The sequence below is a fragment of the Dendrobates tinctorius genome, unplaced genomic scaffold, assembly GCF_039654945.1.
Source record: "Dendrobates tinctorius isolate UK_male_01 unplaced genomic scaffold, ASM3965494v1 ptg000095l, whole genome shotgun sequence".
Lineage (NCBI taxonomy): Eukaryota > Metazoa > Chordata > Amphibia > Anura > Dendrobatidae > Dendrobates > Dendrobates tinctorius.
Window position 1 is genome coordinate 11,871,856 of NW_027361763.1, and position 27,522 is coordinate 11,899,377.

Sequence of the window (27,522 nt, forward strand, 5' to 3'; positions counted from 1 at the left end):
GTTTCGGAATGAATCCTTCGTCAGGGGTAGGATTCATTCTGAAACGCGCGTCGGGGCTGTGTTTCTCTGTGACCGGCAGGCTGTGCTTCAGGTATATATACTTCTCAATCCCCTTCCTATTATATTGATTCCATATACATATGCACATGGGCACTATTCAAAGGCCACACTAGGTTGTTGCTTACATTTGCACTTGGCACTTTTTTTTGTTTAAATGCCACATTCTGCAATAAGTGCTTTAACTGCATTTTTTACACTTACTTGGTTATAGTATGTAATGGTTACACCATTTATGCACTTTACATAACCAATAATCAACTGTGATTTTAATGCACACTGTGATTACATTGTTAACTCCCTCCTTTTTTATTTACATATTGGTATGAGAAGTTTTATAAATATATACCAATTTATTCATATATCATGGATTGATTAATTGCCAGCCTGCTATACATATTATATATGTAACTATTTTACTATTTCTCACACAGAGGACACGTACTGTGTTATTGTTACCCTATTTAAATAAAGGTATTTTTATAAAATAGAGGTTGTCTCTTATTAATTGTATTTGTATATTTAATACTTCTTCATTGACCTTAAATTCGAATAATGCTTTGTTGGTTTTTCTAAATGTCTTCGAATGGTCTACCATTCCTTTTAGCTGCTGCATATCATCTATGGAAATAACTATTAGGATACTTCTAGATTATATTATTTTCTAGAAAGATATATACAAATATTGCTAAATTCAGGCTATTTTGGTATTATGTATATATTGTATAGTTTTGTTAACTATATTTATATGTGTATAGCACTTATTTAGGTCTATGTATATATTTGTTTATTTTGACCACACCACCTTTAGAAATTAATTTTCTGTATAATTGTTTCTTTGCAGTGAGGTTTGAGAAAGACCCCTGATCGGGTCGAAACGTTACCTCGATTACACCATTTCGTTTGCTGTGGTGACTATAAACTCCTCTACTTCTTGCACATGAAAGTCCTACTTTGAATGCAGCTGTTTATTCTTATCTGTGACTCTACTGGATCCACTCCAGGTTCAGCCTGCACCTACTACAGAGCGCACGGCATTTATTACTTCCAGAGCCAGACAATTCAGGAATTGAAGTGCAAGAAAAGTAATATTTCTGGTGCATTCTAGGAAGTGTGAATAGTCGCCATGAGTCTGAAGATCTTTGGGAGTAGCTAGATTAAGGTGATGTAAAGATGCTCCACAGTTTGACCATTTCCTTAAAACCGATCCACAATTCAGTCATTTTGTGTAACATGGAGAATACCCATAGGGTGAGGTGCAATGTGTGCTATAGGTTTATAGACTTGTCAGAGGAATAGAAACTTTATGTGCCAGAAATGCAAGCTTGTGACTGTAAGGCCTGTGTCACACTTCAGCTTTCTGGCGTCAGTCAAAATCCGCCATTTGCACAAAAAATACACGATCGAACGGATTTGCCTGCCGGAACCGTCTTTTTCCCCATAGACTTTCATTAGCGGCTGATTAGAATGGATGGCCTTGCGTTTCGGTCGTTGGCTAGAATGGAAGCCTATGGGCGCCGGATCAGCGCTGTCCGTCAAATGACGGAATCCTGAGACTGATTCCGTTTAACACTGATTATACTCCTAATCTGTATTTAGTAGCCAATTGTCCAGACAGCCCCAAAACTATATAAAACCTGTCATGTGGCTTCATTCCTCAATGTGCCAGCAAGCATCCAGAGGAAGAAGACCGACAGCAACTCTCCTGCCATCCTGAAGCCTGCCAGCCACCAAGACTCCTGCCAGCCAGAAGCATGCCAGCCACCAAGAGTCCTGCCAGCCAGAGCGGGGTGTGCGCGCGCACAGGCGTATCTGGGGGGGCAGCCGAGGCAGTTGCCCTGGGTGCAGCTGGCAGGGGGGCTGCAGTCGGGGAGAAAGGTGCTTGAGGCAGCTGTCCCTCCCTAGGCGCTTTACGTCTCTAATTCTCTCGTGGTGCTGTCGTGGCGACTGAAAAAATGCTTAGCTACTTACCGGTAGCGGTGTTTTTCAGGAGCACACGACATCACCTTTCCATTCCCTCCCTATCTTCGTTTTCTCACGTATGGATCAGCACCTTTTCCTTGGGAGTTAGACCTTAGGCATGGGTGTGAGGAGTATTTAATTGGATTATATATGTTGCTACTAACCAGGGAGGTCCTCTCATGCTCTAATCCAACTGAAGAGAGGGAGAGGGTCGCCTTTTTGTGTCTGTAGGTTTCCGGTCCTCGAAGGGCGGATCCCCTCTCTCGTGGTTATGTCGTGTGCTCCTGAAAAACACAGCTACCGGTAAGTAGCTAAGCATTTTAGGTCCGCATGTTATCTGGACTGTGGGCCGTTCTTCTATTCATTGGGCCTAGAAGAGGGCATCCAAGAGATCTTACGCCGAGAATTTTCTTGACAAGGACAGTTTCCATATATTGTGGCATGGTGTGAGAAGCTGAGTGGGTGAATATCCTTAGCGAACTTAAAAATAAAAAAAAATAAAATAAAAAAAATTAAACGTATAAAAAAAGGGCCTTCATTTGGCCTAGTCCCAAATTTGGTTATTCTGCATATTGGTGATTAGAGTAAAGTAAAAACCTTGGATCTTTGGGTAATGAGGAGGGATTTTTCCTTGATTAAATGTTAGTTCCCCAACAGTCAGCATACCATTTTCTGAAATGGTTCCTAGGCTGTCCTGGTCTGGGAAGGATTGTAATTTTTTTTTTTTTAAGCAAAAAAACCATCAGAAAAAGGATTAAATAGAGCGATGGAAAAATTCCCAAGGAGTATACGTGGTTTCTTACAGGGACATGGATCTCGAAGGATTTTCTAGAGGTATTTTTAGATCTGATATGGTTAGTTTATAAAACACAGGATTGGATATTTTTAATTTGAGTTTGCAGAATTTGGTTGAGAAATGGCTCTCGTTTTTTGTTTTTTTTTAGGGGGGCAGGACCAATAATTTTGGCCTTGGCTGTTGGATAATCGCCCAGCTCTTGCTGGGTGGATTTGGTCGTTGGAAATTGGTTTGTGGATTTGTATGATTAAATAAATATCATATTGAACAGTTATTTATAGTAACTCTTAATAAAATACATCACAGCCTATTCTTATGCCATATTTGGGTGTATTGGGTATTTATTTTAGCTTTTAGAATGTGTGAGTCTTGTGCTACCATGAATGGCTTCAACATCCCCATCGATACCTGCCAGTCAACAGCATCCAAACACCTGTCGCTAAATTCATCTTCTGGAATTACTCAGTGGTCGTCCTCAACAACTCAGAGACGACATAAGACCTTATCTTCACCTGACTGCTCCCCATTTAACATCACAACTTCTCCCCCCATCTGACCATCTACTTGTAAGGAGAGTAAGACCGCGTCCGAGGGTCCGTCGCAGAAAGACGGCACATCGCTAACGCATGCAGATTATGACATGCGTTAGCGATGCACTCGTCTATAGCAGCCTATGGGTGTGGTAACGCATCCATTACATAGCGTTAATGCCGCTATGTAACGGATGCGTTAAACGCAGCACTCGAACGCAATCTGAACCCAGCCTAAGCCGACAGTGAAGCATGATTTATATGTATTGGAAGACCAGGGCACACAAGACCAGATGAACTCCGCTACGACTACCGCCCTGGCTGAACTCTACATACTCACGTTCTCATCCCTGTCCTCACCTGCCACCCATGTCCAGCAACTAGCGGACCCCAGCAGAAACCTTGCACAAGGACAGTTCCATCACTGGCCTCTATATCCTCACAGCACACTACAGACACTGCTTTCTATAATGCCATTCTCACATCAGCTATTGAATTGGTCGCCTCTCACACATGGCAGCGTGCAACAAATCAATAGACAACTCTTGCACAAAAAACTCACCAAAATGCTCCAGAAAGTGTCCAGGTTTGCAGAGCGGTGCTGGAAGAAAAACGCACTCAAGGTGACAACTTCACCACATTCAAAAAAAAAAAAAGCCACACATTCAAATCAGCCCCCACCTCTGTTAAACAAGACTACCCTTGTATCCTTTATCCCAAAAATCTATTCAAACGCCTTTAACTCGTTCCTTGGCCCCCTCAACTCTGCAGAAGACTACTGCATGTCACATATAAGATTTAACAAACAAGACAAGTTCTTTGAAGAACTTCTCTCCAAATGACTAATCCCCACTTGACCACATGCCTCTCGACTTCATCAACCATGCTTGTCCCAGCCCCAACCTCTCTTCATTCTCATGTACAGCACCATGGAACCAATGGTGCATTATAAATAAATATTAACCTCCAACTTATTAACTTCGGGTATCTTCCCTTCTGCTTTCAAACATGCCACAATCTCGATAAACGAGCTGACAGGCAGCGGGGACAGCGACAGAGCGGAGGACGACGGGGGAAGCTGTAGGTGTGCGAGGAGCCACCATATACATGGTGAAAGGATCCGGGGCTAGGATGACACCTCTGACGGAGACATGCAGAGGACACCCTGAGACAAGCAACCAGGAGCTGGTGAAAATCTATTTCTTTTTGATATACTGTTATTTTGCCAACCAAAATGGCAGAAGGTGCCCAACTACGAACTAGTGCTGAGAAGATCCCTGAGGATCAGGCACAGGATTCCAGCTCCACTTCAAGTGCTGGCAGAGGAGGTGGCATGGCCCTTAAGAAGGAGATCGGGCTAGTAAGTGCCTGTGGTATTATTGTAGGAAATATCGGCTCTGGGATCTTTGTGTCTCCAAAGGGAGTACTAGAGAATGCTGGTTCGGTGGGTATGGCCCTTATTGTGTGGAACTTCACCGGAGTGATCACTGCAGTGGGTGCCCTATGTTATGCAGAAATTGGAGTCACCATACCCAAATCTGGGGGAGACTTCATATGCCAAGGACATCTTTGGTGGACTAGCAGGTTTTCTCCAGCTCTGGATTGCCATACTAGTAATTTATCCTACTAACCAGGCAGTCATTGCGTTGACCTTTTCAAACTACGTAGTGCAGACCCTCTTCCCAACATGTTTTGCACCTGAACCAGGACTGCATCTATTGGCAGTTGTCTGTCTACTGCTGCTCACCTGGGTGAACTGTGCCAGTGTACAATGGGCCACTCGAGTTCAAGACATGTTTACAGCTGGAAAGCTGCTTGAATTGGGACTGATCATAATTATGGGAATTGTCCAGATCTGCAAATGGGAATATTTCTGGCTGGAAACAAAGAATGCTTTCGAGAATTTCCAGGAGCCGGACATTGGTCTCATAGCATTGGGGTTCCTTCAAGGATCTTTTGCATATGGTGGCTGGAACTTTCTTTAGTATGTCACAGAGGAGCTAGTGAATCCCTACAAGAACCTCCCACGTGCCTTCATCAGCTCTGTGCCACTTGTCACCTTTATGTTTTTGCTAACATTGCCTGTGTGACAGCCAAGTCCCCTCAAGAGCTATTGGCTTCCAAAGCCGTGGCTGACATTTGGTGAAAAATTGCTAGGTGTCATGGCCTGGATAATGGCATTATGTGTTGCTTTGTCCACATTTGGAGGAGTCAGTGGATCTCTATTTACTTCTTCCAGGTTATTTTTTGCTGGGGCAAGAGAGGGTCATTTACTAAGTGTCCTAGCCATGATCCACATTAAAACAATGCACCCCAATCCCAGCACTTCTATTCATGTGCCTCTCCACTCACGTTGTTAACTAGTGACATGTATACTCTGATCAATTATGTTGGCTTCATCACCTGTTCTATGGTGTTACCGCGGCAGGGCAGATGGGCTGCTTCCATCTGAGGACAGACATCCCTCGGCCAATAAAGGTTAACCTCATATTTCCAGTTATCTAACTCCTCCTTCTGGGCTTCTCTGCTGGTCTTCAGCTTGTATTCTGACCCTGTTGTCTGCGGAATAGGCCTGGCCATCATGCTTACTGGTGTCCCTGTGTACTTTCTTGGAGTCCATTGGCAAAACAAGCCTCAATGTTTCAATAACTTTGTTGACGCAATGACACAAGCGGGCCAGAAGCTGTGTGCGGTGGTTTATCCTCAGATGGACAATGAAGATGAGAGTGAGGAGACAAAAGAGCAGAAAGCTCCAATCTATAAGCCAGGGTCTGAAGATTGAGATGGTGCTCATGCCTGAGCTTCATTACTCCTCCATTGAGCATTCACTCCAATCCCGCTGCCCCTAAAATCCCATGCTGTCAGGACCACATTATACAGCCCTGCAGAGATTGATGGAACCTGTGTATTTGTAAATTTGTATATGCGTGTGCGCCTCAGTGTGCACAGACTATGCTGGTTATTAGATTTCCTGTCTCCATTGCCCTCAGGTATTTGTAGCGTCCCAGGGTGTAAATCACTCAGTGCTACGTTATTGTCTGTACTCGCAAGACCTGCAGTTGTGCGTTGTTTCTCTGTAGCTCTGTCTTAATGTACTATGGAACTGTTCCTTATCACCACTATATACAGTGCCCTTATTTGCTATACTAGTTTTCCTGATGGGCAGAAGGAAATGCAACACTGCTGTGTCTGGTGGCCTAATGTCTATGCACCTTCGAGAGGAACTCTGAACCCTAAGTGTGTGTCTCTCATGATTCCCAGCAAACGTGCATCTAAAACCTATTATAGATAACTTCTCTTGATTGGCCACAACGGACTTTTATACCAGATCAAGGTACCTGAAAAGCTTGTTGGCCCACGGCGTTCACACTCCTTCCATGAATCTGCTGCTTAGAAAAGAATATTTCACATGGCATTACTAAAATAATATTCAGTGCTAAACTATGGATTACACCTGACAATCATGAGGCCCACACAAAAATGACTCCTTGAACGGTCTGCACCCCACATGTGGACTTTATGGTACACGGCATTCCAACGGTGCAACCTGCTACAAAGGACGGTGTTCTACATTGTGGTCTCAGCTTTCCTTTCCCTGTCCGTACCCAGGCATTTTTAGACCTTATTTCATTTTAAAGCTGCGGATAACCAGAACCCCTTTAGGGCACTCCAGTCTCCTACTACCCAAATGTCCTAGGTACACTCCAGGAGCTCTAATTAAATGCCAGGTGTTTTAATTCTCCAGAAAACTCTACATGTCATATATAAATTTTTTTTATTTCAGGATCTATTGTCTCTGAACGCCCCCTGACGAAGGAAACGCCGAAACGCGCGTTGGGGTGGGTGCAGGCTTCAGGGCATAGTGGTCATTATTACCCGGGTAAGATTATTTTGGCTGAGATGGCTCTCTGACCCTTATGGTGTGCTGGTCGCTCTATTGGGTTAACGCTGTATTATATATTTGTTATATGCATGATTACTTAATTGATCTGTACCTTGCAGCGTTTTTTTAATTTTACTGATTGGTCTAATACTTAAAGATCTTTCTGATGCCCTGTATTGCTTGTACCTTTTGGGTATTTTTCTGACGCACATATGCACTTTGTCTCCCCCATGTTACTGTTCTTTTTACTCTGACAATAAAATTTATATTTTTCCCTAAAAAAAATATTGGGCTTTGATCGCTTTTTCCCTTTCCTTTTTGAATTAGTTATGTTTGCGATAAGCCCTTAATTTGATCCTATACTAGCACCAATATGTGTTATAAATATATGACTATTATCTGTCTATTATAATGGGGCATTATATATTGCCAAGTATTGGTTTCACGTCTCTGAACGTAATAAAACGGGTCTTTTGCCTTACAAAAAAAAAAAAAAACCACACCCTGAAGAAACTGTACCTCGACCCGATCACAACGTCCAGCCATGGTGCCTTTTTACTGTTCCAGTTCACCTCCAAACTCCTTGAACAGCAAGTCCATGCTGAACTGTCCTCCGACCTCGCATATAACTCACCAATTATGGCATCTACAGTCCAGCTTTTGTCCCCACTACTCCACCAAAATTGCTCTGACCAAAATTACTGACGACTTACTGCCAGAGCCGCACTCAAAAAGTAGGACATTCATGTGCAAGAAGTAGAGGCGTTTATTTATAGTCACAATGTGACTATACAATGTGTGTTGTAATCGAGGAACGTTTCGACACAATCAGGGGTCTTTCTCAAACCTCACGGCAAAGATACAATTATACAGAACACTTCCAAGGGTGGTGCGATCAAAACAAATATATACATAGACAGGTGCTCTACATGTATAAATATAGTGAACAAAATATACAAAATACACAATATATACATAATGCTGCCCATGTGTCCGAGGGAGAAGGTGTTTTTGTAGGTGCAGCTAATTACTGGAGAGAAGGTGGTTGCAAAAGTACAATAAAGGGTATACAAAAATCCAACACTTATAATGGTGACGCAATGTTAACCTACAAGCTGACCTTGTAGTGCAAAAGAGTAAACCAGAACAAATAATAAGCCAGGCCAAAAGACAGAAGTCATAAGTTCCCTTCTGATCCCTTCTCCTAGCCGTGCAGGGTAAGTACCCACCCCAGAACAATTTTCTTCATTTTTATTTTTCATTTTTTCATTTTCCATTCATTTTATACACATTAAATAAATGAGAAATGAAAAATAAGCAAATAGAAATAAAATGAATAATTATTTTTTCATTATTTGTCTTATTTCCATTTAATCTCACATTTTTGCAGCTTCTGTTTTATTATTTTCTCAATTGCATCATTTTTTCATTTTTCCAGTTCTTTTTCCTCTTTACATTTTCTTCATTGGTTTTACCTTATTTTCTATATACTCTTTATTTTATTTTTATTTCTATTTCTCCATTTTTTCATCCTCTCATTTTAATTTCATTTTCTTTTCCAATTCTCTTATCGATTCAGTTTTTTTCTATCCCTCTCCCCAACATTGCGCCTTGTTGGATTTTACAGCCATTGCCCTCAGTCACTTTGTCTTCAGCGCATGTGCCCGCGGCACACAGCCAACCATGCAGACGCAAGCAACGTCCCTGTGCCTCATACTGCGCATGCGTCCACGGCACACTCGCTTCTCTATACCGCTTCGTTATACTGCGCACGCGCCCACTTAGTCCTGTGCTGCTCAAGCCTCCTTTCCGTCCTCCTCACAGCGCATGCGCCCCCTTCCAGCCCTCGATCCACCCCCCAGTTACCAGTTGGTATACTACTTTAACCCACTGGCCACCAATGCAGGCACACTCCACCGCAGACGGCGAACGCCCTGTTATATAAATAAGGCATGTCTTAGGATGCGTTTCCCTTTACCTCTACAAATGTGCTCTTTTACCCCACTACAGCAACATTTTAATCTATATTGCTCCAACTCCACATTCCCAGCCGGGACCTTCCTTCTGTACACCGGCAGACTCTCCTCGTACTGCCCGTAGGTGCGCACTCATTCCTGAACAGTATACTGACTGTCTTTCATGTATTACTAAGTCTTGTTGCCTATTCTCCCTACATCCCTACCTGTGACTTCTGTCTTTTGGCCTGGCTTATTTGTTCTGGTTTACGCTTTTCTACTATAAGGTCAGTTTGTAGGTTAACATTGCGCCACCATTATAAGTGTTCCATTTTTGTATACCCTTTATTGTACTTTTGCAACCGCCTTCTCTCCAGTAATTAGCTGCACCTACAAAAACACCTTCTCCCCCGGAAGCATGGGCAGCATTATGGATATATTGTGTAACTATGTTTATAGCACCTATTTAGGTCCATATATATATTTGTTTATTTTGACCACACCACCCTTAGAAATTAATTTTCTGTATAATTGTTTTTTTGCAGTGAGGTTTGAGAAAGCCCCCTGATCGGGTCAAAACGTTACCTCGATTACACCATTTAATTTGCTGTGGTGACTATAAACTCCTCTACTTCTTGAACATGAAAGTCCTACTTTGAGTGCGGCTGTTTATTCTTATCTGTGACTCTACTGGATCCACTCCAGGTTGAGCCTGCACCTACTACAGAGCGCACGGCATTTACTCTTATTACTGCTAGAGCCAGACAATTCAGGAATTGAAGTGCAAGAAAAGTAATATTTCTGGTGCCTTCTAGGAAATGTGAATAGTCGCCATGAGTCTGAAGATCTTTGGGAGTAGCTAGATTAAGGTGATGTAAAGATGCTCCACAGTTTGACCTTTTCCTTAAAACTGTTCCACAATTCAGTCATTTTGTGTAACATGGAGAATACCCATAGGGTGAGGTGCAATGTGTGCTGTAGGTTTATAGACTTGTCAGAGGAATAGAAACTTTGTGCCAGAAATGCAAGCTTGTGACTGTAAGGCCTGTTTCACACTTCAGTTTTCTGGCGTCAGTCAAAACCCACCATTTGCACAAAAAAATGGATCCAACGGATTTGCCTGCCAGATCCGTCTTTTTCCCCATAGAGTTTCATTAGCGGCGGATTACAATGGATGGCCTTGCGTTTCGTCCACTGTGCGTCAGTCGTTGGCTAGAATGGAAGCCTATGGGCGCTGGATCAGTCGCTGTCCGTCAAATGACAGAATCCTGTTACGGATTCCGTTTTTTTACACTGAGCATACTCCTAGTCTGTATTTAGTAGCCAATTGTCCAGGCAGCCCCAAAACTATAAAACCTGTCATGTGGCTTCATTCCTCAATGTGCCAGCAAGCATCCAGAGGAAGAAGACCGCCAGCAACACTCCTGCCATCCTGAAGCCTGCCAGCAACCTGCCAGCCAGAAGCCTGCCAGCCACCAAGAGTTCTGCCAGCCAGAGAGGGGTGTGTGCGCACAGGCGTATCTGGGGGGGGCAGCTGGGGCAGTTGCCCCGGGCACAGCCGGCAGGGGGCACAGTCGGGGAGAAAGGTGCTTAAGGCAGCTGTCCCTCCCTAGGCGCTTCACATCTTTAATTCTCTCGTTGTGCTGTCGTGGTGACTGAATAAATGCTTAGCTACTTACCGGTCGCTGTGTTTTTCAGGAGCACACGACATCACCTTTCCATTCCCTCCCTATCTTAGTTCTCACGTATGGATCAGCACCTTTTTCTCAGGAGTTAGACCTTAGGCATGGGTGTGAGTATTTAATTGGATTATACATGTTGCTACTAACCAGGGAGGTCCTCATGCTCTAATCCAACTAAAGCGAGGGATAGGGCCACCCTTTTTGTGTCTGGAGGATTCCTGTGCTCTAAGGGCGGATCCCCTCTCTCGTGGTGCTGTCGTGTGCTCCTGAAAAACACAGCTACCGGTAAGTAGCTAAGCATTTTAAGTCCGCATGTTATCTGGACTGTGGGCCGTTCTATTCATTGGGCCCAGAAGAGGGCATCCAAGAGATGTTGCTCTGAGAATTTTTCTTGACAAGGACAGTTTTCATATATTTTGGCATGATGTGAGAAGTTTAGAGTGGGTGAATATTCTTAGTGAACTTAAAAATAAAAAAAAAAAAAAGGGGCCTTCATTTGGCCTAGTCCCAAATTTGATTATTCTGCATATTGGTGGAAATGATTTGAGTAAAATAAAAACCTTGGATCTTTGGGTAATGAAGGATTTTTCCTTGATTAAATGTTAGTTACCCAACAGTCAGCATACCATTTTCTGAAATGGCTCCTAGGCTGTCCTGGTCTGGAAAGGATTGTAAATTTTTTTTTTTTTTTGAAGCAAAAAAAAACAAAAAAACACCATCAGAAAAAAGGATTAAATAGAGCGATGGAAAAATTCCCAAGGAGTATACGTGGTTTCTTACAGGGACATGGATCTCAAAGGATTTTCTAGAGATATTTTTAGATCTGATATGGTTAAATTATAAAACATAGGATTGGATATTTTAAATTTGAGTTTGCAGAATTTGGTTGAGAAACGGCTCTCGTGTTTAATTTTTGTTTTTCTTTAAGGGGGGGCAGGACCAATAATTTTGGCCTTGGCTGTTGGATAATCGCCCAGCTCTTGCTGGGTGGATTTGTTTGTTGGAAATTGGTTTGTGGATTTGTATGAGTGTGCAATATGAGAATATTTTTTAAGTTATTTATAGTAACTCTTAATAAAATACATCACAGCCTATTCTTATGCCTTATTTGGGTGTATTGAGTATTTATTTTAGCTTTTAGAATGTGTGAGTCTTGTGCTACCATGAATGGCTTCAACATCCCCATCGATACCTGCCAGTCAACAGCATCCAAACACCTGTCGCTTACTTCATCTTCTGGAATTACTCAGTGGTCGCCCTCAACAACTCACAGAGACGACATAAGACCTTATCTTCACCTGACTGCCCCCCATCTAACCATCTACTTTTAAAGGGAGTAAGACCGCGTCCGATGGTCCATCGCAGAATGACAGCACACCGCTAACGCATGCCGATTATGACATGCGTTAGCGATGCACTCGTCTATAGCAGTCTATGGGTGCATTAACGCATCCATTACATAGCGTTAATGCCGCTATGTAACAGATGCGTTAAACACAGCACTCGAACACAATCTGAACCCAGCCTAACCCGACAGTGAAGCAGGATTTATATGTATTGGAAGACCAGGGCACACAAGACCAGACGAACTCCGCTACGACTACCGCCCTGGCTGACCTCTACATACTCATCCCTGTCCTCACCTGCCACCCATGTCCAGCAACTAGCAGACCCCCGCAGAAACCTTGCACATGGACAGTTCCATCACTGGCCTCTATATCCTCACAGCACAATACAGACACTGCTTTCTATAATGCCATTCTCACATCAGCTATTGAATTGGTCGCCTCTCACGCATGGCAGAGTGCAACAAATCAATAGACAACTCTTGCACAAAAACCTCACCAAAATGCTTCAGAAAGTGTCCAGGTTTGCAGAGCGGTGCTGGAAGAAAAACGCACTCAAGGTGACAACTTCCCCGCATTCAAAAAAAAACAAAGCCACACATTCAAATCTGCCCTCACCTCTGCTAAACAAGAATACCCTTGTATCCTTTATCCCAAAACCCCAAAAATCTATTCAAACGCCTTTAACTCATTCCTTGGCCCCCTCAACTCTGCAGAAGACTACTGCATGTCACATATAAGATTTAACAAACAAGACAAGTTCTTTGGAGAACTTCTCTCCAAATGACTAATCCCCACTTGACCACATGCCACTCTACTTCATCAACCATGCTTGTCCCAGCCCCAACCTCTCTTCACTCTCATGTACAGCACCATGGAACCAATAGAGGTTTTTATTTATAAAGCACCAACTTATTAACTTCGGGTATCTTCCCTTCTGCTTTCAAACATGCCACAATCTCGATAAACGAGCTGACAGGCAGCATGGACAGCGACAGAGCTGAGGACGGCGGGGAGGCTGCCAGTGTGCGAGGAGCCGCCACATACATGGTGACAGGATACGGGGCTAGGATGACAGCTCTGATGGCGACATGCAGAGGACACCCTGAGACAAGCGACCAGGAGCTGATGAAAATCTATTTCTCTTTGATATACTGTAGTTTTGCCAAACAAGATGGCAGAAGGTGCCTGACTATGAACTAGTGCTGAGAAGATCCCTGAGGATCAGGCACAGGATTCCAGCTCCACTTCAAGTGCTGGCGGAGGAGGTGGCGCGTGGCCCTTAAAGAGGAGATCGGGCTAGTAAGTGCCTGTGGTATTATTGTAGGAAATATCATCGGCTCTGGGCTCTTTGTGTCTCCAAAGGGAGTACTAGAAAATGTTGGTTCGGTGGGTATGGCCCTTATTGTGTGGATCTTCACCGGAGTAATCACTGCAGTGGGTTCCCTATGTTATGCAGAGGTTGGAGTCACCATACCCAAATCTGGGGGAGACTATTCATATGTTAGGGACATCTTTGGTGGACTAGCAGGTTTCCTCCAGCTCCGGATTGCCATCCTGGTAATTTATCCTACTAACCAGGCAGTCATTGCATTGACCTTTTCAAACTACATACTGCAGCCCCTCTTACCAACATGTTTTGCACCTGAATCAGGTCAGCTGCCAATGCGTCTATTGGCAGCTGTCTGTCTACTGCTGCTCACCTGGGTGAACTGTGCCAGTGTACAATGGGCCCACTCGAGTTCAAGACATGTTTACAGCTGGGAAGCTGCTTGAATTGGGACTTATTATAATTATGGGAATTGTCCAGATCTGCAAAGGGGAATATTTCTGGCTGGAAACAAATAATGCTTTCGAGAATTTCCAGGAGCCGGACATTGGTCTCCTTCCACTGGCGTTCCTTCAAGGATCTTTTGCATATGGTGGCTGGAACTCTCTTTACTATGTCACATAGGAGCTAGTGAATCCCTATAAGACCCTCCCTCGTGCCATCTTCAGCTCTATTCCACTTATCACCTTTATGTTTTTGCTAACATTGCCTATGTGACAGCCATGTCCCCTCAAGAGCTACTGGCTTCCAATGCCGTGGCTGACATTTGGTGAAAAATTGCTAGGTGTCATGGCCTGGGTAATGCCATTATCTATTGCTTTGTCCACATTTGGAGGAGTCAATGGATCTCTATTTACTTCTTCCAGGTTATTTTTTGCTGGGGGAAAAGAGGGTCATTTACCAAGTGTCCTAGCCATGATCCACATTAAAACGATGCACCCCAATCCCAGCACTTCTATTCACGTGCCTCTCCACGCTACTCACGTTGTTAACTAGTGACATGTATACTCTGATCGATGATGTTGGCTTCATCAACTACCTGTTCTATGGCGTTACCGCGGCAGGGCAGATTGTCCTCAGATGGAAGCAGCCACACATCCCTCGGCCAATAAAGGTTAACCTCATATTTCCAGTTACCTACCTCCTCCTTCTGGGCTTCAGCTTGTATTCTGAACCTGTTGTCTGCAGAATAGGCCTGGCTATCATGCTTACTGGTGTCCCTGTGTACTTTCTTGGATTCCATTGGCAAAAAAAGCCTCAATGTTTCAATAACTTTGTTGATGCAATGACACGAGCGGGCCAGAAGCTGTGTGTGGTGGTTTATCCTCAGATGAACAATGAAGATGTGGGTTGAGGAGACAATAGAGCAGTAAGCTCCAATCTATAAGCCAGGGTCTGAAGATGGAGATGGTGCTCATGCCTGAGCTTCTTTACTCCTCCATTGAGCATTCACTCCAATCCCGCTGCCCCTAAAATCCCATGCTGTCAGGACCACATTATACAGCCCTGCAGAGATCGATGGAACCTGTGTGTATTTGTGAATGTGTATGTGTGTGTCCCTCAGTGTGCACAAAGACTATGCTGGTTATTAGATTTCCTGTCTCCATTGCCCTCAGGTATTTGTGGCGTCCCAGGGTATAAATCACTCAGTTTAAAGTCAGTGCTACGTTATTGTCTGTACTTGTAAGACCTGCAGTTGTGCATTGTTGCTCTGTCTTTTACTGTACTATGGAACTGTTCCTTATCACCACTATATACAGTGCCCTTATTTGCTATACTAGTTTTCCTGATGGGCAGAAGGAAATGCAACACTGCTGTGTCTGGTGGCCTAATGTCTATGCACCTTCGAGAGGAACTCTGAACCCCAAGAGTGTGTGTGTCTCATGATTCCCAGCAAACGTGCATCTAAAACCTAAACATTATAGATTGCTTCTCATGATTGGCCACAACGGACTTTTATACCAGATCAAGGTACCTGAAAAGCTTGTTGGCCCACCGCATTCACACTCCTTCCATGAATCTGCTGCTTAGAAAAGAACATTTCACATGGCATTACTAAAATAATGTTCAGTGCTAAACAAAGGATTACACCTGACAATCATGAGACCCACACAAAAATGACTCCTTGAACGGTCTGCACCCCACATGTGGACTTTATGGTACACGGCATTCCAACGGTGGAACCTGCTACAAAGGACAGTATTCTACATTGTGGTCTCAGGTTTCCTTTCCCTGTCCATACCAAGGCATGTCAGACCTTATTTCAGTTTAAAGCTGCGGTTTACCAGAACCCCTTGAGGGCACTCCAGTCTCCTACTACCCAAATGTCCTAGGTACAATCCAGGAGCTCTGAATAATTAAATGCCAGGTGTTTTAGTTCTCCAAAAAACTCTACATGTTATATATAAATTTTTTTTTTTTTAGGATCTATTGTCTCTGAATGAACGCCCCCTGACGAAGGCAATGCCGAAACGCGTGTTGGGGTGGGTACAGGCTTTAGGGCATCGTGGTCATTATTACCCGGGTAAGATTTTTTTGGCTGCGATGGATCTATGACCCTTATGGTGTGCTGGTCGCTCTATTGGGTAAATGCTGTATTATATATTTGTTATATGCATGATTACTTAATTGATCTGTATCTTGCAGCGTTTAATTTTACAGATAGATCTCTAAATATTAGACCATTCTGATGCCCTGTATTGCTTGTACCTTTTGGGTATTTTTCTGACGCACATATGCACTTTGTCTCCCCCATGTTACTGTTCTTTTTACTCTGACAATAAAGTTTATATTTTTCCCTAAAAAAAATATTGGGCTTTCTTTGATCGCTTTTTCCTTTCCTTTTTGAATTAGTTATGTTTGCGATTAGCCCTTAATTTGGTCCTATACTAGCACCAATATGTGTCATGAATATATGACATCTGTCTATTATAATAGTGCGTTATATATTGCTAAGTATTGGTTTAATGTCTCTGAACATATAAAAAAAAGAAAAAAAAAACAAAAAAAAACACGCCACGATCTCACCTACTTTGAAGAAACTGTTCCTCGACCCGATCACAACGTCCAGCCATAGTCCCTTATTACTGTTCCAGTTCACCTCCAAACTCCTTGAACAGCAAGTCCATGCTGAACTGTCCTCTGACCGCGCATACAATGCATTTATTATGGCATCTACAGTCCAGCTTTTGTCCCCACTACTCCACCAAAATTGCTCTGACCAAAATTACTTACAACTTACTGCCAGAACCGCACTCAAAAAGTAGGACTTTTTCATGTGCAAGAAGTAGAGGCGTTTATTTATAGGAACAATGACTATACAACGTGTGTTGTAATTGAGGTAACATTTCGACCCAATCAGGGGTCTCTCAACCCTCACTGCAAAGTAACAATTATACAGAAAACTTCCAAGGGTGGTGCGATCAAAACAAAAATATATACATAGACAGGTGCTCTACACTTATAAATATAATTAACAAAATTATACAAAATACACAATATATACATAATGCTGCCCATGCGTCCGAGGGAGAAGGTGTTTCTGTAGGTGCAGCTAATTACTGGAGAGAAGGTGGTTGCAAAAGTACAATAAAGGGTATACAAAAATCGAACACTTATAATGGTGGCGCAATGTTAACCTACAAACTGACCTTATAGTAGAAAAGAGTAAACCAGAACAAATAATAAGCCAGGCCAAAAGACAGAAGTCACAGGTAGGGATGTAGGGAGAATAGGGAACAAGACTTAGTAATACATGAAAGACAGTCAGTATACTGTTCAGGAATGAGTGCGTACCTAAGGGCAGTACGAGGAGAATCTGCCGGTGTACAGAAGGAAGGTCCCGGCTGGGGCTGTGGAGTTGGCGCAATATAGATTAAAATGCTGCCATAGTGGGGTAAAAGAGCACGTTTGTAGAGGTAAAGGGAAACGCATCCTAAGACATATACCTTATGTATATAACAGGGCATTCGCCGTCAGCGGTGGAGTGTGCCTGCATTGGTGGCCAGCGGGTTAAAATAGTATGCGAACCGGAAACTGGGGTGTGGAGCGAGGGCTGGAAGGGGGCGCATGCAGGCTTGAGCAGCACAGGACTAAGTGGGCGCATGCCCAGTATATGGAAGAGGGACGGCCCCCAGGGCTGCAGGGTACTCGGTATCGGGCCAGTCTCTCAGATGGGCATGTCACAGCAGCAGTCACCCGGTCTATGGCCCAGGGCGCCCAATGTAAAAAGGGGAATTGAATAGTGGAATGTAGTGGATTAAATTAATAGTTTGTGACGCCACCTGTGGTGGTCGGCAAGGGAGATGTTAAGCAGACGCTGTATGCAGATCCTCTGGGACTGGTGGTATGGCGCAGCAAAGATGTTATAGCTCCCCACAGGTGGAGCTGTAGTCCCAGGGCAGTGTAGATATAGAGGCAAAGGGAAGGCGTAGGTGAGGCAATGTCGGGCACCAGGATGTAGCAGTGCCGGGTGTGTTGGCGCAGGAATAAGTGGAGGACGCCAGAGCATGTAGTTCCAAAGCTTTACTCAGTCTGTTGTGCAAATGTGGCACCCCTTAGGCTTCAGTCGACACAGAGGTACTGCACCTTCTCCTAAGGTGTAGTGCCCCACCATGCAGGTAGGGTGGGAGATCCTGACCATGCTCCACACCTGCATTACACACAGGATAGTTCAGTGGGGCCACCTAACAGCATCAGGCTGGGGGGTTAGCAGAGCACCCCTGGTGGAACCCTGCTTCATAACACGAGATGTGCTGGGAGGCGGGTGGAGCGAGATGATATAAAAGAGTGAGAAGAGTGAGTAGTTAGTTGGTGAGAGAAGAGAGAAGATGGATGTCTGAGAGACATGCTGCAGCAGGTCCCAGTGATCTTGGCTGCTGGCATGGGAAGGACAAAGAAAGACTGAGATTGATAACCTAACCTTCCATGAGAGAGAGAGAGAGAGAGAGAGAGAGAGAGAGAGAGAGAGAGAGAGAGAGAGAGAGAGAGAGAGAGAGAGAGAGAGAGAGAATATCGGAACGAAGGAGAATAGAAGGACGGTGGGAAACTGGTTGAAGAAAGATAGAGAACCCTTCCAGTCCAGAGAGCGCAAAGGCCGGGGCCCGATCCCCGAGGTTGATTGGATCTTTATGTCCGGCAACAGACACCAGAGGAGTGGTGAGCCGCTAACGCCTTGCTCCCATCATAAGTTTATATAGACTTGGCACACACCAATAAGATTCTGATGCAGAAAGGTGGTTTTAATGAATTGCAGTACATACATACAGACGTTTCGGTCTAGGACCTTCATCAATGTACTGTGAAATATAGTTAAAGATAACAAAATTAAAAATTGACAAAGTATATACAACAAATTACATGGGTTTTCAAAATGGAAAATGGATAACATGCTGAGACATCGTTCACATTATAGCACAGAATAAATGATGGCACAGGGAATAGCAAACAATCGTGAAGAACAAGATCAAGAGAAGGAGGCACATACCAATAAGTTGTACTGTGAGCTCTTAGTGACTGGGCTTTAAAGGACACACCAATGGGAAAATGAAGATGCTATAATGGCTGCTTTGGTGGCCAGAAGTAAAAAAAGAGTAAGGGATATACAAGCTGCACCACATCCATTACATACCAGTACTGCAAGGAGGCACCTGCGGCCGTCCCACTGTGGGAGGAGAGGAAATGCTAAATAACTTCATGACAGGAGGCATAAAGACTGTCAGGTTTGCTCCCATCATAGACTTGGGACACAACAGCAAAACGGATAGAGCGCCGGGATTCAGGAGGAGAAGGGAGTCCTCAAAGCAGGCTACAGCTGTGTCATACAAGTAGAGACTAGGAACACCTAGAGAGGCAGTCCAGGGTAACAAAGTACTGGAGTGCTTCACACCTAAAGGAGCTTGTGAGGAGTCGTTCAGTAAGGTACATGTTGGCGGAGTGTGGAAAGGAGAATCCTATCCTGCCTGGAGGTCGGCTGGAGCCCTGACCTGGAGAACACAGCACGGAGGCAGGCAGTTGTGTGAACTCCAAACCATGAGTAAAGCTTTGGAACCGCATACTCAGGTTTCCTCCAGTTATTCCGCACCAGTACATCTGGGTACCAGCATCTATACCATTCTGCGCCTCTCCTCATTCATTGCCCTTACACTGTCCTGGGACTACAGCTCCACCTGTGGGGAGCTATACTGTCTGCTGCACCACACCATCAGTCCCAGCGGATCTGTATGCAGCGTTGGCTAACACCTCACTTGCCTAACACCATGGGTGGCATCATGAACTATTCATATAAACTTTAATACCATTAACATCACCGCCATTGATATTGGGGCCCAGGGCCACGGACCGGGTCACCGCTACTGTGACACATCCCCCTGACACTGACCCGGTAACGAGTACCCCATAGCCCTGGGTGAAGCCAGCGTGGTTCGACCCACAACAGGTGCCTGCCTCTGTGCAGTGTCCTCCTGGTCAAGGACTCCATCAACCTCCAGGCCAGATGAGATACTCCTTTCCCACACTCCGCCAACATGTGCCTTTCTGAACGTCTCCTCTTATGGTGCCAATATATGAAGTACTCCCAGTACCAAGTTACACTGGAGTTCCTCCTGTCCAATGTTCTTATGAACTTTCCTTGTACTGCAGACAGCTGTAGCCTGCTTCTGGGACTCCTTGCTTCCTAGTCCCGGCTCACTTTTCAGTTGCTGTTGTGCCCCCAAGTCTGATGTGGGAATAAAGTATTGTTAAACTTCTACTCCTCCGATGTCTGCTGCAGGATCATTAGTATCCATAAAACCTCGGGGACCGGACCCCGGCCTTGCGCCCAGAACTTCTAGGAAGGGTTCTTCTCCAACCCACGTCCTCTGTTCTCCTTTACTCCTCACCTTCCATACTAATCCTTTCTTTCTATGGAACAATCAGGTTTCCATTCTATGTCTCTTTCCTGTGCCAGCAGACCCAGGTCACTGTGGCCTGCTGCAGCACTTCCTTCATCCATCCCTCTCCCGGGGATCTTCTCTGTCTCACTCTGTCCTTCTGCATCCTCACTCACTCCCAGTGACTGAATGACTGAATCCCTAAACTCTTCCCGCTCTGTGTAATGTAAACTAACTCCACCCACCTCCCAGCAGTTTTCATGTTCCAAGCAGGGAGCCGCCGAAGGTGCTTTGCTACACTACTTTGTGGTGTGGGGTGCAGGTGTTGGAGCGTGGTTGGGAGTCTCCACCTTACGTGGATGGTGGGGTACCACAGAAGCATTATAGAGAACAGTGTGCCATGGGCCTTTGCACAGTAGGGGGGCACTGGGTCATCTGCATGGTTGGTTGTGTGTGCACATGCATGGAAGATGAAGTGACTGAAGGCAATGGCTGTAAAATACAACAAGGCGCAATGTTACAGAGAGGGATTGAATAAAAACAATGGTAGGGCATCTTTCTTTTCCAATTTTCTGATCGATTCTGAGTGTTCAATTTTGTATACCCTTTGTTGTAGTTTTGCAACTGCCTTCTCTCCAGTATTACCTGCATCTACAAAAAATGCATGTGTATAGCATCTATTTATGTCTACGTATATATTTGTTTATTTTGACCCCACCACCCTTGGAAATTAATCTTCTGTATAATTGTTTCTTTACAGTCAGGTTTGAGAAAGACCCCTGATTGGGTCGAAACGTTACCTCGATTACACTATTCAGTTTGCTGTGGTGACTATAAATAAACTAGTCACATCTTGCATATGAAAAAGTCCTACTTTTTGAGTGCGGCTGTTTATTCTCATCTATGACTACTGGATCCACTCCAGGTTCAGCCTGCACCTACTACAGAGCGCACGTCATTTACTCTTACTATTGCCATGTGTTGACGTCTGCACCTGTGCCCTAAATGTCTTCTGAAACCTTTGCGTTTGACGAATCTGAAGCTTCTAGAATCCTCTAAGGTAACCAACCCGGGTGACTTCCTAAAGACTCCAGCACCTTGAAGTTCAGACCAAAGACTACGAGGGAGAACGAAAGAGGTTGACATCGTATGACTTACACTCTAACGCTAGCCAAATATCACAAGTTGAGCAGGATTCCATGTGGTTTGAGGTGCCATCTAAAACCTACACTATTCTGACAAACCTGAGAATTGTGAGAAATTCTAAAGAATCCTCAACAAGTGCACGCTGGATATTATTTTACTTACTGTTGATTTTCTCCAAACAGCCATCACAGAATCTGAAGCAAGACTCCCCTCCATTGAAGAACAATCATCAACATCTTTATCAACAGATTGGAGCAACTAGAAAGCAAAAACTGACAAAGCTATTGAAAAAACTGCAAGTACTTGCAGGAGAAAAGGCTTAAGTTCCAAAGAGACTGAGGACTACTCCCAAGGTCAATTCTACAGCTGGAACGACTCTACAATTTCAGGCACCAGACGAGGAAACACTGGATCTCGACGTCAAGGATCATACAGCACCGACAGCCCTACAAACAACTTTACACAAGGGCTTTTTTTTTTAACCCAGGCACCTGAATACAAGACCCAACTCCCGACCAGGAGACCAATCGGGAGGGCCTCCTGCAAACAGATCGTATGAGGTAAGGCCCTCAACTCAGTCATCATCATCTCCGACACACTGAACACTGCTGAACTGTCAGTTCTCCAAAGAGGCCTATACTTCTGCCCCACCCCCCAGGACAAATTAAAATTGTCCCAGGACCTACAGAACTTCTACCGAAACCTGTGTGTCAAAACCCATTTTGGACTGCAACAAGATGCAAAAAGGAATAAGGGTCCTCACGTCTGTGGCAGACACAACATCTAACTATTTCACAACTAGGTCTACAAAATACCAGCAGTTTCAGTCCTCCACTAAGCCAATCCACCACAGAGGCATACATTGATCTAATACAGAGGGACACCAATTCAATAACACCATATGGGACACAACCCAACACATAGCAACATTACTCCTGTTGAAAAACAGGCCCTTGAATCCCTTAGAAACAAAAGGATCATTATAAAACCAGTTGACAAGTGTGGGAGCCATAGTCATACAAAATGTCTGACTACACATCGGAAACTTTGAAGCAATTGTCAGACACATCCATTTAAACAATGCCCCACGACCCCACCCCTGCCATCAAAACTAAAATTGATAATATCCTTACCAAATATCTGTTCCTTAATACTATAGACTCCAAAACTGTGACCTTTATAACCAACACCCTGTGATGCCAGTCCTGTACACATTACCCAAAATCCATAAACCCACCTGGTCGACCTATTGTCGCTCCAATGGATTCCATTCTGGCCCCCATATCCATCTTCCTTGAGGAACTACTTACTCCCCTTACCCGGAATATGAAATCTTTCATTTTGGACACCGGTCATTTTATTGAAATCTTTAAACAACTCCCAAGTTTCACCTGAGGGCATTCTAGTAGTCATCCTACACGTCAAAAGTCTGTACACCTCTATCAAACATGACCTGGGTATAGAAGCAGTCAGTAACCTTGAACTATCCACCCTCACCAGCAATTTGAAACATTTATGTCTTGATATACTATCCTTAATTCTACCTGAGAATTTCTTCTTATTCGGTGACTAATTCTATTTGCAGACCCAGGGCACAGCAATGGGTGCCAACGTAGCCCAGGCTTATGCTTTTATGTGGACACCTTTGAGACCTCCTATATCTACAAAAATGCCTTATCACACAGTAAATGTTGGGTTCATTATATAGATGACATTTTGCTTATTGACAGGTCCCCATGATACCTTAATCACCTTCACTGAGTACAATCAGACCAGAACTTCAATTTACCCTTAACTACAATACAACTTGGATTTCCTTCCTTGATACCATGATCATGGAATGATGCCTTTCCACTGACATTTTCACAAAACCCACAGATTCCAAAAGCCCACTTCACTATACCAGTTGCCATCCTCTTTCCATCAAAACAGTCTTCCCAGGTCACAATTCAAATGTGTCACGGCTAGTCTCCAACCCTAACCTCTACCTTGTCGCTTAAACTAAATGTCCAACAAATTCCTTGCTAAATATCCTAGAACTCTCCTTGAAAGAAAAAACGATGGCCCTCAAACCCACTCCCCAGACTCCCAAATCAAAACCTGAACGCGTTCCCTTTATCCATACCCACCACCCAGTCACGCCAAAAATTTATGATATTCGCAAACATTGGCCCATCCTCACACGCTCATACCCACATATTGAAGCCTTCAAGACCCCTCCGATATGTAAAAAGACCCAACAATATAAGGGACCAAGTCGTCAAGGCTGACTTAAGCAGCTTTTCTAAACTTCCCAAACAGACCTCTCAGTACAGAGAAGCGGCACATTCCCCTGCCTAGGATGTGCATGCTGTTCCAATGTCATTAAGTGAAATTGTACACCCCCCACTCGAGTAAATGCTACAAAGTTAAAGGATTCTTCACGTGTGACTCCAATTATGTCATGTATTTAAGAAAATGCCTGTGTGGCCTACTATATATAGGCGAAACACAACATATCCATGACCAAATTGCCAGCCATAAATCCACAATTGGGTGCAAAAAATCATGGCTTCCCCTTTCCCATCACTTCATATCTGCAAATCATTCAGTTTCCCAACTATGCTTCCAAGTGTTAGAGCAGTTTGCAAGATCAAGACAGGGTGGCAATCACAAATTTGCTCAAACAAAGAGTCCTACTGGATATACACCCTGTTCTGCCCATTCTGTGCAGCTAGACATTTTAAGTGCTGTTCCAACTATTGCCAGTAGGTGTCATAAGCCAACACTTAATGTGCTTGGAATTTTCTGTTCTCCAAATGGTTGATTGTTCAGAACGGCCCCTTCTTTCTGGCTGGTCAACATGTAACCATTTTACCAGCAGTTGCAGGAGTAGCTCACACCTGCTTAGCTTTTTGCAAGCCATTACTTATAAGAAGTGGATTCCCATGAGATAATGCAATTATGAGGTATGCATCTGTGTTAGTAGCCATAATGCAGCCCGCTATGATGTTCGCATTGCATGCTCAGCTCCTGTGATGTTATTTCACTGCATGTTTTAAGCATCCTCTAGTTATGAATCCTCCGTTCAGTGAGTGTAAAGCTGGCAGCCATTAGTGTTATTTATCTTTCTCCTTTGCTGCTGTGTATGTTATATTGTCCAGCTCTTATATAATACATAACAGCACCCTGTATCATTGCTACTGTTGTGATAATACCCTGCATTGCCATTACCTGCCAGTATTTGTGTATTGTATACTGTCTATCAGTACAGACATGCTGCATTATATCCGTCTCTTGTAGTTTTTACCTGAATCATCCACATTTTGTACAACAATCTGCTGAATCATCTATAACTGTACAACAACCCCTGATCTCATCTACTGTTCTACTATACCATCTGTCATCTCCCATTGCAGTCCATATCATCCCAATAAATAGACTTAAGCACCCATACAGTCTTGTTTCTGGGAGTGGATGAAAGGTTAAGCCGTATGCTGGAATCCACACAGCGTCATACGTGGATGAAGGCAGAACACACCCTACAAATCTTACCACCAATGGGAATCAATAGGGAACTTGATTTGGAATTCAAATGATCTCCGGCAAAATCATAGCTAAAACTGTATCTGTCCGCAGCGGTTTGCGTGTGGTTATGCATGTGTTTATCACACAAGGCCCGGATTAATAGTCTGACGAACTGGGCAGATTCCCGGTGGGCTGGCGGCTATGTAACAAAGTGGGCCGCTGGCCCTTAAAACATCTTACTATGTGCGCGCTCTACTTACATGCGCTGACAGGAGCCGCTGTGGCACTTGACAGACAGTAGTGCTCGCCGCGGCGGCCCTCTGTCAGTTTCTACAAGCAGGAGTGCGCGCACACAGGACCTTTAGTCACAAGTTTGAACGGGCCGCCCTGGCGTGCGCAGGGCTCTTCAGTCTGACGCTGGCCAGTACCAGCGCCAGAGCAGATTTTTTTTCCCTGTGCTACTCACCACCAGCCCCAGCCAGGGATCCACTGGTCTGCAGAGGGGCATATGCCCCCCAGGCGGCTCCTCCAACACTGCAGGGACACAAGACCGGCTGCTTCTTCCCCCGGGCCAGCACTGCGCCTTTAAATCTTGTGTGCTGGCCCGGCGGCATCACAGCCAGCAGACAGACATGGCCTGGCCCCTGTCTGCTAAAATAATATAATGCAGCAGCGCCCTGCACTGCTATCTGCTGGAGAGGAACATCAAAGGAAGGATCATGTGGGCCAGAAAAGTCGGGGGAAGGTAAAAAAAACCTCCCCTAATAAGTGTCTACATGTATGCTAATTCTGTATATTTATGTCTGTAGATATATACAAAAAAAGTTATAAAATTCAAATATGTGACTGCATGTATATTTATCTGTGTATGTGTGTCTGCATGCGTGCATGAGTGTGTGTGCCTGTCTGTAAGTGTGTCTTATACGTGTTGCAAGTGTGTCTGTGGGTGTGTATAAGCAGGTCTGCATGCGTGTTTATCATCTTTTCTATAAGCATGCCTGCAAGCCATACTGCATATCTGCTTGCGTGCCTGCATGCATATCTGCATGCGTGTTTGCTTGCGTGTCTGTGCTTACGTGCGTGTTTGCGAGTCTCCGTGCGATTGTCTATAAGCATGTCTATGTACTTATCTAAGTGAGTGTGTGCGAGCATCTGTGTGCATGTCTGCATGCATGGCTATGAGCGTGTCTGCGAGGGCGAGTCCCACTATACACAGCTTCACTCTATTCTTTACCACAGTATATATTGTGGAGCGGTGTATACTTCTATCCTGTATACATGTTGCAATTCTTAGTATCTGCGCTCATTATGTGATATATATACACACACACTAGGTGTGCCCGATGCTATCACATTGGGAGGGAAGTGTGTGTATATATATCACAGCTGCCTGCCCACCCACCTCCGTGCAGTCACAGCCGGCAGGAAAGAGGGTGGTTTGCGGCCTGTGCTGGAGATGTACGTGTGTATGTGAGCACGTACGTGTGTGTGATATATCACTGATAAGTTGTGAAAAGAGTGGTCGGACTCTATTAGCCCATGTAGCAACGTTTCAGATCCATAACCTTTTCTCTGCTGTGGAACTAAAATGTTGCCACACGGGCTAACAATTAATCCACCCCTCCCCGCTTGCTCAGGGCCCCGGGCACTTGCAATACTTACCTCTTCCCACTGTGGCATCTACTGTCATTTCAGGTCAGAGGGTGCAGTGACATCATGTCTGTACTCCCTCTGCCTGAACAGTCACAGTGCAGAAAGCCAGAAGACGCCAACATTTAGGGGTCCGGAGCAAAGCAGCAGCCAGCGAGGAGAGAGCAGGATTTTAGGGTTTGGTTTTTTTTTTTATGTTTTGCGCAATATATGGATCCCATCATATAGGGCCAGTCATATACTGAAGCATAATATGGGGCCCATTATATACTGGAACATAATATAGGGTCCATTATATATGGAGCATCACATGGGGTCCATTATATGTGGAGCATCACATGGAGCCCATTCTGTTTGGAGCAATATATAGGACCCATCATATAAAGTACAGAGCATTATATGGAACTTATTCTGTGTGGACCATTATATGGGGCCCATTTGGTATGGAGCAAGGTATGGGGCTCATTATACTGTATGGAGTATTATATGGGGCTCATTATAGTGTTTGGGATATTATATGGGTCTCATTATGCTTGGAGCAATATATGGGGCTCATTGTACTGTATGGAGCACTATGTGGTACCCACAATGCTGTATGGAATATATGGGGCGCAATATACTGTATGGAGGACTATGTGGTACCCATAATACTGTATGGAGCATTATATGGGGCTCATTCTGTATGGAACATTATATGGGGCTCATACTGTATTTAGCATTATATGGGTCACGTTAAAGTGAAATCTTTGGCATTGTATACCTATATTTCTCTTCTGTATCTGTGCATTATGAATTCTGGTATGTGTTAA

The 27,522-nt window shown here is 44.3% G+C and overlaps 2 pseudogenes; both read left to right on the top strand.

Moving 5' to 3' along the window:
* The first annotated feature begins 4,520 nt into the window (after positions 1-4,520).
* LOC141098759 (large neutral amino acids transporter small subunit 2-like) lies at positions 4,521-7,900 on the top strand (annotated as a pseudogene).
* Positions 7,901-13,385: 5,485 nt separating this feature from the next.
* On the top strand, positions 13,386-17,111 carry LOC141098760 (large neutral amino acids transporter small subunit 2 pseudogene; annotated as a pseudogene).
* Positions 17,112-27,522: the final 10,411 nt, after the last annotated feature.